Source organism: Macrotis lagotis, chromosome 1 (genome assembly GCF_037893015.1).
Source record: "Macrotis lagotis isolate mMagLag1 chromosome 1, bilby.v1.9.chrom.fasta, whole genome shotgun sequence".
Lineage (NCBI taxonomy): Eukaryota > Metazoa > Chordata > Mammalia > Peramelemorphia > Peramelidae > Macrotis > Macrotis lagotis.
The window spans coordinates 314,534,546-314,548,255 of NC_133658.1; the positions used below are offsets into that span (position 1 = coordinate 314,534,546).

Sequence of the window (13,710 nt, forward strand, 5' to 3'; positions counted from 1 at the left end):
AACAACATGTACAGGGGAAATCAAGGGACAAAAATGCAACCTTTTTAGCTGCTATATGGAAGGTGACAGGTGGATAAGGTAGTCTGGCTGGGAATGTCAGACAAAGGGAATCTCAACTAGACTTAGAAGATCATAGGAATGCATTGAAGATTTATAAAAAAAATATGATGATTATATTGCCACCCCACCCCCCCAATCCTTGGTTGACTCACTTTTACGGTTTTGAACTTGTTTGGGGAGTGCTCCATTTTAGGAAGGATATTAAAATGAAAGAGGGCAAACAGGATGGTAATGGGTCTGAGAACTATGCATATAAGCTCTACTAAAGGAAACAAGGATATTAAACCTAGAGAAGAGTTATCTTGGGACACAAGAGGAAGGAAAGTATGAAAATTGTGAAGTAGTACACAAAAGAAATATGAAGCTTGTTCTGCTAGGCCTTAATTCTAAGAGCAAATGATAGAAGCTTAGGATACCTGAGTATATTTGTAAGTTGGTGAAAAAAGAGTCAGTGGAGAGACAAAGATTGATAATGTATGAGAGATGATCTCTAGAACAAGATCCTTGAAGGGACAAGAAAGAATGTAAATGAATTTAACATAGAAAGGTACAGAGATATCTCTTCTTTTGTAACCAGAGCAAAGGAATAAAGAAGGAATAATATTACTGAGAACAAATAAAAAAGGCTGAGGAGAGTCATGTTGAATAGTTTCAATCTTCTCAGTGAAGTACAAGGCCAGGCTGTATGATGTGAATTCAATGCAAAGGGTTCAAAAGAAAAAGGTGAAGGAGAGGAATAAAGAGAAAATTTAGAACAGATCCTATGAGTAAAATGAGTGAGGGAATCAATAAAAGTAGAACATAAGGACTATGAAACAAACAGCATGAATCTAGTTGAGATAATATAATAAATTTGGAATGGATAAAAGCAGTCCAGTTTTGAGACCATTACATTTTAGTAATCCTACAGAAGAAGAATTTTAGAAGATGTTTAGGAATTCAACAATTGGATAGATATGGATTGGGAAGATGTTACCAAGAGTTAAGGATTTGCAGGTAGGGAATAATGAAAGGTAGAGGAGCAAGGATAATATTCTCCCATGGCATCTTATAATGGGCCTCATCCATGGTAAGTGATCTATAAATATCAAATGAATACATAAATATACAGTATTACCAAAAATGCCATAAAGTTTTCTAATTGATCCTCCATAGATCTGAGAGAGAAGATGTTTTTCATCCCTTGGAAATGCTGCCTTCCTCTTCCCTGACCCCATTCCCAATTCCCCATCCTCAATACTCTTTACAGTATATTTATTACACAAGAGTCTAAGTAAAAATGGTTTGACATCCACTGATTGCTTTCCTAGAAACTATTTTTCCACATCAATCTTTCTTTAAGCTATTGCCTAAGATAAATACACTAACAATTCCAACATTGAACATTTTCTCAATAGTCCATTTCACCCATTTCTATAACAATGTGTTTGAGGATTTCATATTTTATGTACTCAACCAACCCATCTCAAAACACAGAGGATATCTCTATGCCGGAAACAAGTTCTACTCAATTCTTCCAAGGACTTAATATAATTAAGTAGATGACTTGGGGCAGTGGGAAGAACACTTCACTGACAGTCAGGAAATCTGGGATCTAATTCCATCATTGTCAATAACCCAACGGTGTGAATTTTCCCTCTCTGAGAACGTTTCCTCTTCTATAAAATAACTACAGAAGATTAGATGATCTCTAAGGTCCTTTCCAGATCTAAGTCTACTGGAAACAGTAGAGTATAAGCTCCAGCAGCCCAAGACTGTCTAGCCCAGTATTCTGCATATAACAAGAACTTAAAAAATAAATGTCTACTGAGCTAAATGGCAATAAGACTTGATTGATTCTATGGTACTGAAATTGATTTTCTTGGATGGTTTATAAGAAGTCCATGAAATAACTACCTGGATAAATAATGAAAGAATACATAACCTCTTGTTCCTTACTGATTTGCCCACTATATGTATAAAAAACACTGCTAAAGAAAGAGATCTGTCAAAACATATAGGGCTCCACATGTTTTATTGTAGCTACTTCCTAAGAGGCTTTCACTTTGATCATATGAACATTTTGACATTTGACAATTTTGGTCCAAGAAGAAGGGTACAAAGGCCAATTAAGAGCTGTTAGCAGCCCTGATCATCCTTGCCCTTTCCTGCTGTTAGCCCGTTTTTGAAAGGCATTCTGTCATTTGAGAAAGGGCAGTATTTTCTTTTGCCTCAAGGAAAGTGTCCCTGTGAAATGGGGGAATTATGGGTCCAACTAGCACCTGCTGAGGATAGGAAGAAAAAGAGAGAGAGAGAGAGGCTGGAATACAGGTCTAAGACTTCTAAAACTAAATTTATTGCTGTCCATTCGGCTCAAGACCAGAGGGTCTGCAAGGTACTCCCCAGGACTCCCATGTGGTAAACTTATCTTTTAAGGAAGTACACTCTCTCTCTACTCTGCCCAATATTGACTGCTAGGCTGGAGAACTGAGACAAACTCTAGGTGCCACCTGAAGCTAAAGAAAAGGAACCCCCACAAACCCTAAAAGGCTTCAAGAGGATGGGAAACAGCACAGATATCACTTTACACAAGACAGGTGCTCCAGAAAATGTAAAAGTAAACCAAATATGGATAAAATTAATTCTAATTCAAATCTATTAAGAGAGTTCAGTTTGGCACACAAAAGAATTCTCTGGTGAACATTTTCATAGAAAATTCTTTTGTAAAGTATATAATCATCCCCTCTCCTAACATCTATTCCATAAATTCAGATTTTTACATATAGATATTCTTAAAAGAGTACATGGGGTGGAGGGGGCATCTAGATGGCCCTGGAGTCAGGAGTACCTGAGTTCAAATCCAGCCTCAGACACTTAATAATTACCTAGCTGTGTGGCCTTGGGCAAGCCACTTAACCCCACTGCCTTGCAAAAAACCTAAAAAAAAAAAAAAAAAGAGTACATGGGGTGTGGGCAGTGAAGAAGAAATAGCCTGCATTATCAGGGATTCTCTAATCATATTCTGGAAAACATTAGATTTGGAGGGAAGCTTGAGATACCTCACAACTAGCAAACTTATTTGCCTATCCTTAAGGCAATAAATATGCTAAAGAAATTATTTTGTAGGAACTCAACCTAATTCTATGTAAGGAAGGATACAAAATGATAATAAACATATATGTGCTTTACTTCATTCCTTATCTCCTATGAAAAATAGTTCTTGACAACAATTTTAGTCCCAAATTATAAAGTCAAAAATTTTAAGTGAAAATAATCTTGTTCTCTTTTGAAATAGACAACTTCACATAACTGCACCATGCAACTAAGGAAAATAAACTCATTTTTAGTATGGGTCATCTGGCATCCGGGAGTGTAGGACAGCAAAAGGAAGGAAACCTGGAGGGTTGGAAGGAACTGTAGGAATAACATATATCTACACACAACTAAAAGATACAAGACAGGTGATTGATTAATCAAAGGAAAGATCCACACCAAATTCTAGGGGATATTCAGAGAGAGGTAGGTCAGTTTAGGAATGAGGGAAAGCTGTGTGGAACCAGAGTTCATCCCTGAAGGAAGAAAAGGAAATCAAAAGACAATGGGCACAAGGAAATCTGTGGGCATAGAAGATTGCACAGGTGGAAAATCTGGGAAAAAAGAGTGGGGTATGAACTACAGATACAGTCATCTAGTTTTGCTGAGATGCAAAGTAAACAAAGGTAAATTGTGTGAAATAAGCTATATTTTCAATATTATTATATCAACATATATCACTTTGCCTGTGAGCTATTAAGAAGACTGTCAATAATACATTTTTTCCTAAAATAATTGAAAAGGTGCGGAAATGATAACAGTTCATGAACTCTGTCAGTGGCTCTACCTCCAAGGAGTTGAAATTCTAGTTCCTACCTAATCTCCCACCTAATTCACAATTAGATTTGTCTGTGAGATAGGCCAAGGGAACAGAAACCCACCTGCCACACCACTGTAAGGCAAATACCAATCCAAAGCCTTGGTTATTTGTGAAAACCTGGACTGATCTCTTTGATTACAGTCTTCTTAAATTAAATGTTTAGGTCTCTGGGGATAGAAGAGAAAGAGAATAATACTGTATGTCTGATCACTCAGTCGGCAACTAGGCTTACTGTGCTGAACAAAAGAAAGAGATGGTGAAAAAAGAGATGAGATTTAGAAAGCTTCTAAGTTAATGAGAACTATTTACCTCGATGCACCCTGTAATAACTAATATAAAAAGGAACCTGTTGAGAACCTGAAATATGAGCTCAAATGTAATTTCATTTATTTACAAAGGGGCAAAGAAGGCTTTCATGTCCAACTAAAATGAACTCTGCCATGTATAGTCTCCTATTTATCTTCTAAGAGAGTTACTTCAGGTAGAAATCTGTTTACTGAAAAATTCAATTAAAACCAACTCATCAATATCCCTCCAAAGGGATGCAAGCCTAGAGAGAGCTCAGGCATGAGGAAATCGCATGGGTTTCAGTTAGGGGTATAACCAAGGTCAGATTCAGGAAAGGCCTAGAATTTACTTTAGTTAAATTTAAGTTACTTATTTCATATTGATAAAGAAAGTTCTCATGAGTAAGTGTGGAAACCTCCAAGTAAATGTAAAAACAAGTCATAGAATCCAAATACTAGAATCTGTCCAGTCCAAATCACATCTAAAAGAATTCTCACAACATATGGGATAGGTAGTCATTTAGTCTTGGCTTGAACTCTTTCAAAGAGACTGAACTAAATATACTGCAAGGCAGCACATCTGCTTTTAAATAGCTCTATTTATTGGAAATTTTTCCTTACCTCAAACCTAAATTTGCATCTTTGGCATTTTCACTTATTGTTCTGAGTTCTACCCTCTGAAACCCACACAAAAAAAATGCCTAATAGCTCTCTTTCAAGTCCTTTAAGATTGCTATCCTAACCCTTTCTAAGACTCCTCTTCTTCAAACTAAACAGCCCTAATTCTTTGACCATTCCTCACGACAGGCACTTAAAAGTCCCTCACCATGCTGGATGACCTTCTTTGGATAGTATCCTGGTTATCAATGCTCTTCCAAGAATTGAACACAAAATGTGGGACATGGACTGACCAAGGCTAAAAGATTACCAAAAGATTACCATTATTCCTAGAAGAATTCCTATTCCATGCTCTCTTAATGCAGCCTTAGACTTTAGTCTGCATCAAAGTCATATTTGGGATACTACATAACAATGTTGATACAGTCCACTAAACCCCATAGATCTTTTTTCAGACAAACTGGTATATAACCATGCCTCCTTTGTCTTATGTCTTCACATGGGTGAAGCTTATCTTTTTTTTAAGCTCTGTGTAAGACTTTACACTTATGCCTTTAAATTTCATCTTTTTAGATCACGACCAAGGCTCAAGTCTGCAAAAGCCTGTAAAAAGAGGCTCAAGCCTCTAGATCCTCTCATCTATTGTGTCAAATATTTCTCCCAGCTTTGTGTCATCTATAAAATTGATATGGATACCATTTATGCTTTTGTTTCAGTTACTGACAAAAAGGTTCACCAGCACAGGGTCAAGTAGGCAGAATGAACATGGAACAAGACTATTCTTTGAAGCTACCCATTCAAATAGTTCTAAATCCACCCTATTTGGAACTATTCTCTAGGCCACATCTCTCTACCTTTTCCCACAAGAAAACCATGAGAGACTTTGTCAAACAATTGTATAAAATCCAGTTAATCGATATCTATAGCATTCCTGTGTGGGACCAGTCTAGTAGCCTGTCAAAAAAAAGGAAATAGAGTTAGTCCAGCATGACTTGTTCTTAATGAAACCATGCTGGCTCTTTGTGATTATCACTTCCTTTTCTGGATTAGTGAACTTCTTTGTTTAAAAAAAATATTGTGTGGTCTGGACTTCTTTGATTATTTCCAATTATCCTGGAAATAGTTTGTCTGTACATAGTTGTTTGCATGTTGGTTCCCCCACTGGATGTGAGCTACTTGAAAGCAGGGGTCATTTTAAGTTTTTTTTGTATCCCCTGTGTCTGGCACAAAGTGTGGCAAAAAGCAAGCACTGAATTAATGTTTGTTGACTGAATGGTATCTATTCATTTTTTCAGTACCCAAGAATATAGTTCATTTGGACCAAGTGACTTAGATCATTAAAGGCAACAACTGCTCTTCTAATATCTTTGGCTCTATTATCCACTTACATTCTGACCCTGAAGAGAAAAGAGTATCAAGAGAAGTAGTGCAAGACACTAACTTTTCTCATTGTTATTTATAATCAACCCTTTATAATTACCACCCAAGCAGTAGAGTTAACCTTTCTTTTATCCTCTTTCCTCAACATAGTTCTCCAACTCAGCCTTTTATATTTTCTTAGCTTTTGTACCCCAGCTCAGCTCAATCCATGTTGTAGTGCTCCTGATACCATTCTTACACTGCTTGGCACACTTTTTTATTCATCCTCCACCACCTGCCTTGGTTTTCATCTTCTATTCATATCTTTTTAAAGACTAGGTAGGGGTGGCTAGGTGGCGCAGTGGATACAGCACCAGCCCTGGAGTCAGGAGTACCTGAGTTCAAATTTAACCTCAGAAGCTTAATAATTACCTAGCTGTGTGGCCTTGGGCAAGCCACTTAACCCCACTGCCTTGCAAAAAAAAAAAAAAAGAAAAAAAAAGACTAGGTAGGTTGGTGTGCTCTCTGTACACCATTTTAGTTTCCTGGTTTTCTTCATCAAAGAATTCTTATGTTCTCAAAATTTCATTGAATGACAGGCTTCCCATCACTCTTGAATTTTAGTCCATGGGAGCTTATCTACCCTTTGAATCCTCTGAAACCTGCTCTTTCAAAACTAGGTACATGTCAGACTCTGCCCAGCTTTCTTATCCTTCTTTAGCATAAAATCTAGAAGAGTGCTGTCATATCCTCCAAAGTTTCCATCATTCTACCCCAACAAGCAATTCCTCTGGGTTAGAATCAGAGAACAGAATTTCTGCTTGTAGATTTTTCCATCTTTTGAAGAATGAAATTATCTTTAAGGCATTTCAAGAAAATATTTAATTGTTTTGTTAGAGAGAGAGAAAGAGAATTTGAATAGTTCCTGGATAACTGAAGAACTGAACTTTAGTCACTATTATAGCACACCTCTACGTCACGCTTGTACTCTTTCCCAAACTCAGATTTCTTCTTTTTGTTCAGGTAACCTATGTAACATGCTCAGATGACAAAACTGCTTCTGTTTCTCATCATTTCATTGATCTTCAGCCACAATCTCCTCTTCCTTCTGTCCCCCCATTATGATTGTTGAATTTCCTCATACAAGTAAACAATATAAAATAAAGTGTATGGATTGTACAGAACAAAAGGGTAGGTTAAACTCTCTACTAAATGGCCCGGATTAACATTAAGACTACTTCTAACCTTGCCTTCTCTCATCGCTATCACTGCTTCAAATACTACCTTCTTATAAACATAATTCTTGAATCACTATTTCCAAGCCTGTCTTCTTTTCTGACCTCCAGACCCATGTTGAAAAAAGCAGTTGGAAATCTCTATAGGATTGCATTTCAACACCTCAAACCTCAAATATCTAAAATTTAACTTTTTTTTTTCTTTCCCCTAAATCAACTTCTCCTCTTAACTTCACCCAGGAATTCATGTTCAAAACCTTGGTAGGAACTTTGGTAATGACAAGGAAGCAAGGAAATGAGTCCAGTTATGGAGTCCTATCCATTCAAGTTGTACCATCTTTCACATCCATCACCTTCTTTTCATTCCCAATGCCATTACTATTACATCTTCTCCAGTACTAAATTCTGCAAACCACCTGGTCCATTATAATCATCACCTTTGAAATTTTCCTATTTCTACTTGTTCCCTTCCATTTCATTTCATGCTACTTCCAAACTTCTCCTCGGGCATCTGGTCATACCACTCTTCAGGGTCTCCTACTGTCTACTGAGCAAAATTCTCTCAGCCTCGAATTAAAGATTTTCCATATTCTGCTAACACTCACCCTCCCTTTCAGACTTGCTCTCAAACTTCAACCAAACTCCCTTAAACATTCCCTGAGCTTTTCCATCCCTGTGCCTTTACTCACCCTATTGCCTAAACCCTTAATATTATCTTTTGCCTTTTGATTGCAACCCATCCTTTGAAGCTCAGATGAAAGAGCAGACACCTCCAAAGAAGACGCCTCAAACCTCCCAGAAGTTATTCTGCTTTTGTACTTATTGAGAGGCAAGGAGGGCTGTTGGGAGAACAGAATATTGAACTTTTTCTACTTCTTAGTTAAATAACCATGGACAAGTCATTCTCTCCTCTTGGTACCTTTCTCACTTTTATCTGTAAAAGAGAACAGGGATAGGAGCCTGGGCTTGTAATTTCATTGCTATGAGGAACTCCCCAGAAGAGGAAGCTCCTTCTATAGGTAAGTCTCAGAATTGTCTGGAGTACTGAGAGATAAAGAAACTTGACTGGAGTTAGCAACTAATATGTCAGAGGCAAAATTTTAAGATCCACTGGTCTCCACCTTGCTCCATTTGTAAAATGGTTAAAATAAGATAAGAAGTACAATATCTATCTCAGGATTGTTTTAAAAATCAAATAAAATAATGTAGGTGTAATATCTTTTAAACCTTAGAGCATATGTCACCTTTTTTTTTTTTTTTAGGTTTTTGCAAGGCAAACGGGGTTAAGTGGCTTGCCCAGGGCCACACAGCTAGGTAATTATTAAGTGTCTGAGACCAGATTTGAACCCAGGTACTCCTGACTCCAAGGCCAGTGCTTTATCCACTACGCCACCTACCTGCCCAAAGCATTTTGGGGGTTTTTTAGGTTTTTGCAAGGCAAACGGGGTTAAGTGGCTTGCCCAAGACCACACAGCTAGGTAATTATTAAGTGTCTGAGACTGGATTTGAACCCAGATACTCCTGACTCCAGGGCTGGTGCTTTATACACTATGCCACCTAGCCGCCCCAAATCATTTTTTTTTAGGTTTTTTGCAAGGCAAATGGGGTTAAGTGGCTTGCCCAAGGCCACACAGCTAGGTAATTACTAAGTGTCTGAGACTGGATTTGAACCCAGGTACTCCTGACTCCAGGGCTGGTGCTTTATACACTATGCCACCTAGCCGCCCCAAATCTTTTTTTTTATTTAGGTTTTTTGCAAGGCAAATGGGGTTAAGTGGCTTGCCCAAGGCCACACAGCTAGGTAATTACTAAGTGTCTGAGACTGGATTTGAACCCAGGTACTCCTGACTCCAGGGCCGGTGCTTTATCCACTACGCCACCTAACTGGCCCCCATGTGTCACCTTTCATATATAGTTTAAAAATAACATAATATCATATATTGTGGTTATCTATGTTTATGCATTAGTCTCTATGAGCATATATGCTTCATGAAGACAGAAACAGTGTTTTATCAAAGCTCAGCTATCTCTTCAATCGCTTAACAATATTCTATACATAGAAGATATTTAATACATATTTGTTCAACTGAATTATTTCCCTTAGTATAGATCAAGGATGAAGACTACTTATGTAGAATGAGACCAGGAACAAACAGGTGCTAACCAAGCAGGTGTTAACTGTTCTAATACAAAACGACAATTTGAGCCAGCTCATCATCTGCCTATCCTGGTTTCTGTTAATATTCAAGTACTGGCAAGGTGCTTGAGAGGTCACCTAACCAATTCTCCTGCTTTAAAGCACAGATGAGAGTGGGGAGAAAATATTCTACCCTGATCTGATGATGAGAATTAAAAGTTATAAAGGATCCACATCATAGTAACAATTCATATGTGAATATCAACTTGAGTTTTTACAATCCAGTTCTCAATAGCTAAAGGAAGAAGGCAATGCTACTAAAAACTTGAAAGTTATGAATTCATTCATTCAGCAAACCAAACACTACTGGAAAAGCAGAGTTCTGTGGCATGAAGCACTAAATTTTTGAGGCAGTGCACCTGGTTTCTGCTTCTGTCTTGGTGACTTATTACTTGTATGATCTTGAATAAGTTTCCCCCCTTTTTAGAACCTCTTTCCTCATCTAAAAATTAAGGGAATAATATGACTAGATGGTCTCTAGAGTTACTTTCAGCTCTAAATCCTTCAGTTAAAATTTTCAGAATAGTTGTGGGAGGAACAAATCTCCTCCAAAGAAGGAGGTTGAAGCCTGTGAAGTGTTTGCATTTATTCAAGTTTACAATATTTAGAGGTATAATTACATAATCATTGGTTCCAATCTAGAAGCAGAAAGGTGACAGAGTGGCTAAAGTGCTAAAGCTCTAAACTGGAGTCAATAAGACTAGGGTTCTGACCTATGACACTTATAAGCAGTGTGACCCTGGGCAAGTCACTTAAAACATTCTCTGCCTCAGTTTCCCCAATTGTAAATTGTCTGTCCATGCCCCCCCCACCACAATGTAGATATGTAATGTGAATACCAATGTCACACAATGTCTAATTCACACTAAACAAGAATTAAGACATGGAACTGACAATGTGGCAAAAGGGTACCTAGAATATCCCAGCAACCTTACAGAAGACAAGTGCCTTGTCTGATAATAATATTACTTATGTTGAGATTTCAGGTTTTCAAAGCAAATCCAATCTACCTTCCGTGCCCCAATCTCACTGCTGACCTCTAATCTCATATCTCCAACTAGATGATCAGTGAACATCTCTCAACATACCCAAAACTGAACTTATCTCCCCCATTCCTCCCCCTCCTACCTTCCCTATTACTGTAAAGAGCAATACCGTTCCCCCAGTTCCACAATCATATCTAGCCTATTGCCAAGACTTGATACTTTCACCTTTACAATCCCTCGTCTCCTCTGACAAGTCCACCCCTCTGGTGCAGCCCTCATCACCTCACAGCTGAACGATTGCAATAGCCTGCTAGTGGGTCCACCTGCTTCAAATCTCTCCCCACTGCAATCCATCCCTGATTTGGCCAGTAATTTCATTAAAGCACAGGTCTGATCACTTCATCTGTCCCTCCACCATGACTTTCATGAACTCCCTTGGCTTCCTACTTTCCTACTGTTTCCAGGAACCATTCAAAATGCTTTTTGGCATTCCAAGTCCTTCATAATCTAGACTCCTCCAGTCTTACCCATCTTCTTACACCTTACTTCACAATACACACTCCTCAATCCAATGACCCTGGTCTAGTAGTTTCATGAACAAGACTCTAACTTTTGTTTCTGGGCATTTTGTCTGGCTGTTTCCCATGCCTACAAAGCTCTCCTTCCTGTTTCACCTACTGACCTCCTTGGTTTCTTTTTTCAACTAAAATCCCACCTCCTACAGGAAGTCTTCCCCAACCCCTCAGTTCCAATACCTTCCCTCTGTTAAATTATTTCCTATTAAACCTGTACGTGGCTTGCTTTCATGCTGCTCCCCCTCCCCACGTCAGATAAGTTCCTTGAGGGCAGGGACTGTATTTTGCTTTTGGGGGGGGGGGGTATTGTCAGCAGCTAGTTCGCGCCACATACTAGAAGCTTCATGCTTGCTGATGACGCCTCTTCAGATATCTCCGCGCGCGCGGCAGGCATCACACACCATCCTTTGCCCACACGGTTAAGGGCAGCCCTGGGCAGGGGAGGTGCCAGCGGCCCAGGGCGGCTTCCTGACGGCCGCACAGCCCTCGGCCCTCCGAGGTCGCTGAAGGTCGGAACTCAGCACCCAGAAGAAGGGCGCCAGGCCGGGCTAGGAAACCCGAGGTCGGGGAAATCACTTGCGCCTTTCGCACCGGTTTCTTGTGTGCGACACAAAGGGGCTGGCCAGGCCGACTAGAACCCGGCTCCTGCCGGTGTGCGGTCTCTAAGGTCCTCCCGACTTGCCCGGTGGGGGGTGGCCCCGGACGCGGCCCCGGCCCCGGCCCCGCCGCATCCCCAAGGCTTGCGGAGGCGCCCCGCAGGCCCCCGCCCGGGGTCCCCCAAAGTGCGGGCCCCCCGGGCCGCGCATCCCGGCCGCCTGGCGGTCACGTGCGTTTGGCGGGTTAGCTCGCCAGGGCAGAGGCGGCGGCCCTGCCCCCACCCGGGGCCGGCGGGGCCCCCCAGGGAGGCACGAGGAGGGGCGGCGCGGGGCCGGCGGGGACGCCCCTCCCCCGCCCCGCCCGCGGAGGCCCGGGCCCGGCCGGTGCTGACTCACGGCCCTGCCCCCAGCCCCCGGCTCCTACCTGCCCCCCAGGCAGCGGCCGCCGCAGGACAGGCCCGGCCTGTCGCGACACAAGCTCCGAAGTCGCGCCGCAGGGGCAGGGGCAGGGGCGCAGCCCGGCCTCCCTCCTCCCTCCGGCCCGCCGCCGCCGCCGCCGCCGCCGCCCCTCCCCCACGGGCCGGGCCGGGGCGGGCCGGGGCGGGGCGGGGCGGGGCCGAGGCGGGCCGGGCCGGGGCGGGGCGGGGCCGAGGCGGGCCGGGCCGGGCCGGGGCGGAGCGGGCCGGGGCGGGGCGGGGCGGGCCGGGCCGGGGCGGGGCGGGGCGGGCCGGGCCGGGGCGGAGCGGGCCGAGGCGGGCCGGGGGTCACCAAGGTCACCGGGGTCACGTAGGGAGGGGCCGTGGCACGGAATCATGTGGGAAAGGGGCGTGTCGGGGGGAGCCCGGGGAGTCGTGAGGGTCATGTGGGCAAGATGCGTGTCCCCAGAGAGTGGGGCGGGAGGGGTCGCCGGGAAGGGGCGCGGCTGGAGGACCCTTAGGGACCGCGCCAGCGCGGGGGTCACTTGGAGCGGGAGTGGCGGAAAGGCCCCGGGGAGGGACCCCGGAGAAGCTCATTATTGGGGAGGGCCCTTTTGTTCCCCCGGAAGCGAGTCTTTCACTCTGTCTCCGTCGCCCTATTCACCCTTTCTTCCCCCTCTACCAAAGTGTAGACTGTATTGCCCATTCTCACTCTTAAACTCAGGGTCATGAAGCAGTTTGTTGTAAAATTATGGCCCCGGGGTTCTTTCGATTTAGAAGTTTTCATATTTTCCCAGTTCCTGGCCTATAATTACTTACCTCTTAGCTCATCTTCTCTTTCCTACACCTCTTCATCCCATCTCTTTCTCGATCTTCCTCTCTATCCTAACCATATCTTTATATAAAGGGACTTGAACATATATAAATGCTAATGGTCCCTCCCATACTCTGGCCTTTCAAGGCCTAATGATCTTCAACTCCCAGCCCCTCTCTGAGATAATCACCCCCTTGATCTTGTCGTCACTTATAAATGTTTCATCCCTAGTCATCACCTATCATTTCATTTTTCTCTATGCTTTACTTCTCCCAACCTAGTCCTTATCCACGCTTGAATCTCCAATCTTTCCATTCTCAGTCTTCTAAGCCTCCTCTGGCTTCACTTTCCACCCTCAACTTGATAATTAATCAATTCAATGTTATATATTCTTTTGTCTTCCTCATCTTATCCGTGCTCAAACCTTGCCAAACCTCAACCCTAGTTTACTTCCACCATCCACCTCCTCTGCAGAAGGGCTCTGAAAGGAATCATGCGACAAGAGCCTGCTGGTCCACTATATACTATCCAATTTCAGTGGTCCTCTGCAGCAAGGTAATCCTTTTATATCTCTAATAAAATTCATATCAAGGGTTCAGTGAGTAAAGTGCTGGGCTTAAAATCAGGAAGACTCATCTTCATGAGTTCAAATCTAACCTCCAACATCTACTAACT

General features: G+C 42.2%; 1 protein-coding gene across 4 annotated transcripts in view; it reads right to left on the reverse strand.

The window, feature by feature from the left end:
* Positions 1 to 13,710, reverse strand: part of C1H19orf12 (chromosome 1 C19orf12 homolog) — a 116,159-nt gene that overhangs the window by 8,973 nt on the left and 93,476 nt on the right. Inside the window, exon 1 of one of the 4 annotated variants that reach the window (XM_074211450.1) lies at positions 12,230 to 12,345. The exons of 1 other annotated variant lie outside the window; for it this stretch is intronic. The gene's annotated coding sequence lies outside the window, so the exon portion shown is untranslated. Of the gene's footprint in view, positions 1 to 4,013; positions 9,124 to 11,543; positions 12,039 to 12,229; positions 12,346 to 13,710 lie in introns of those variants that run through there. 2 more of the 4 variants (XM_074211447.1, XM_074211449.1) reach the window with 2 other exon arrangements.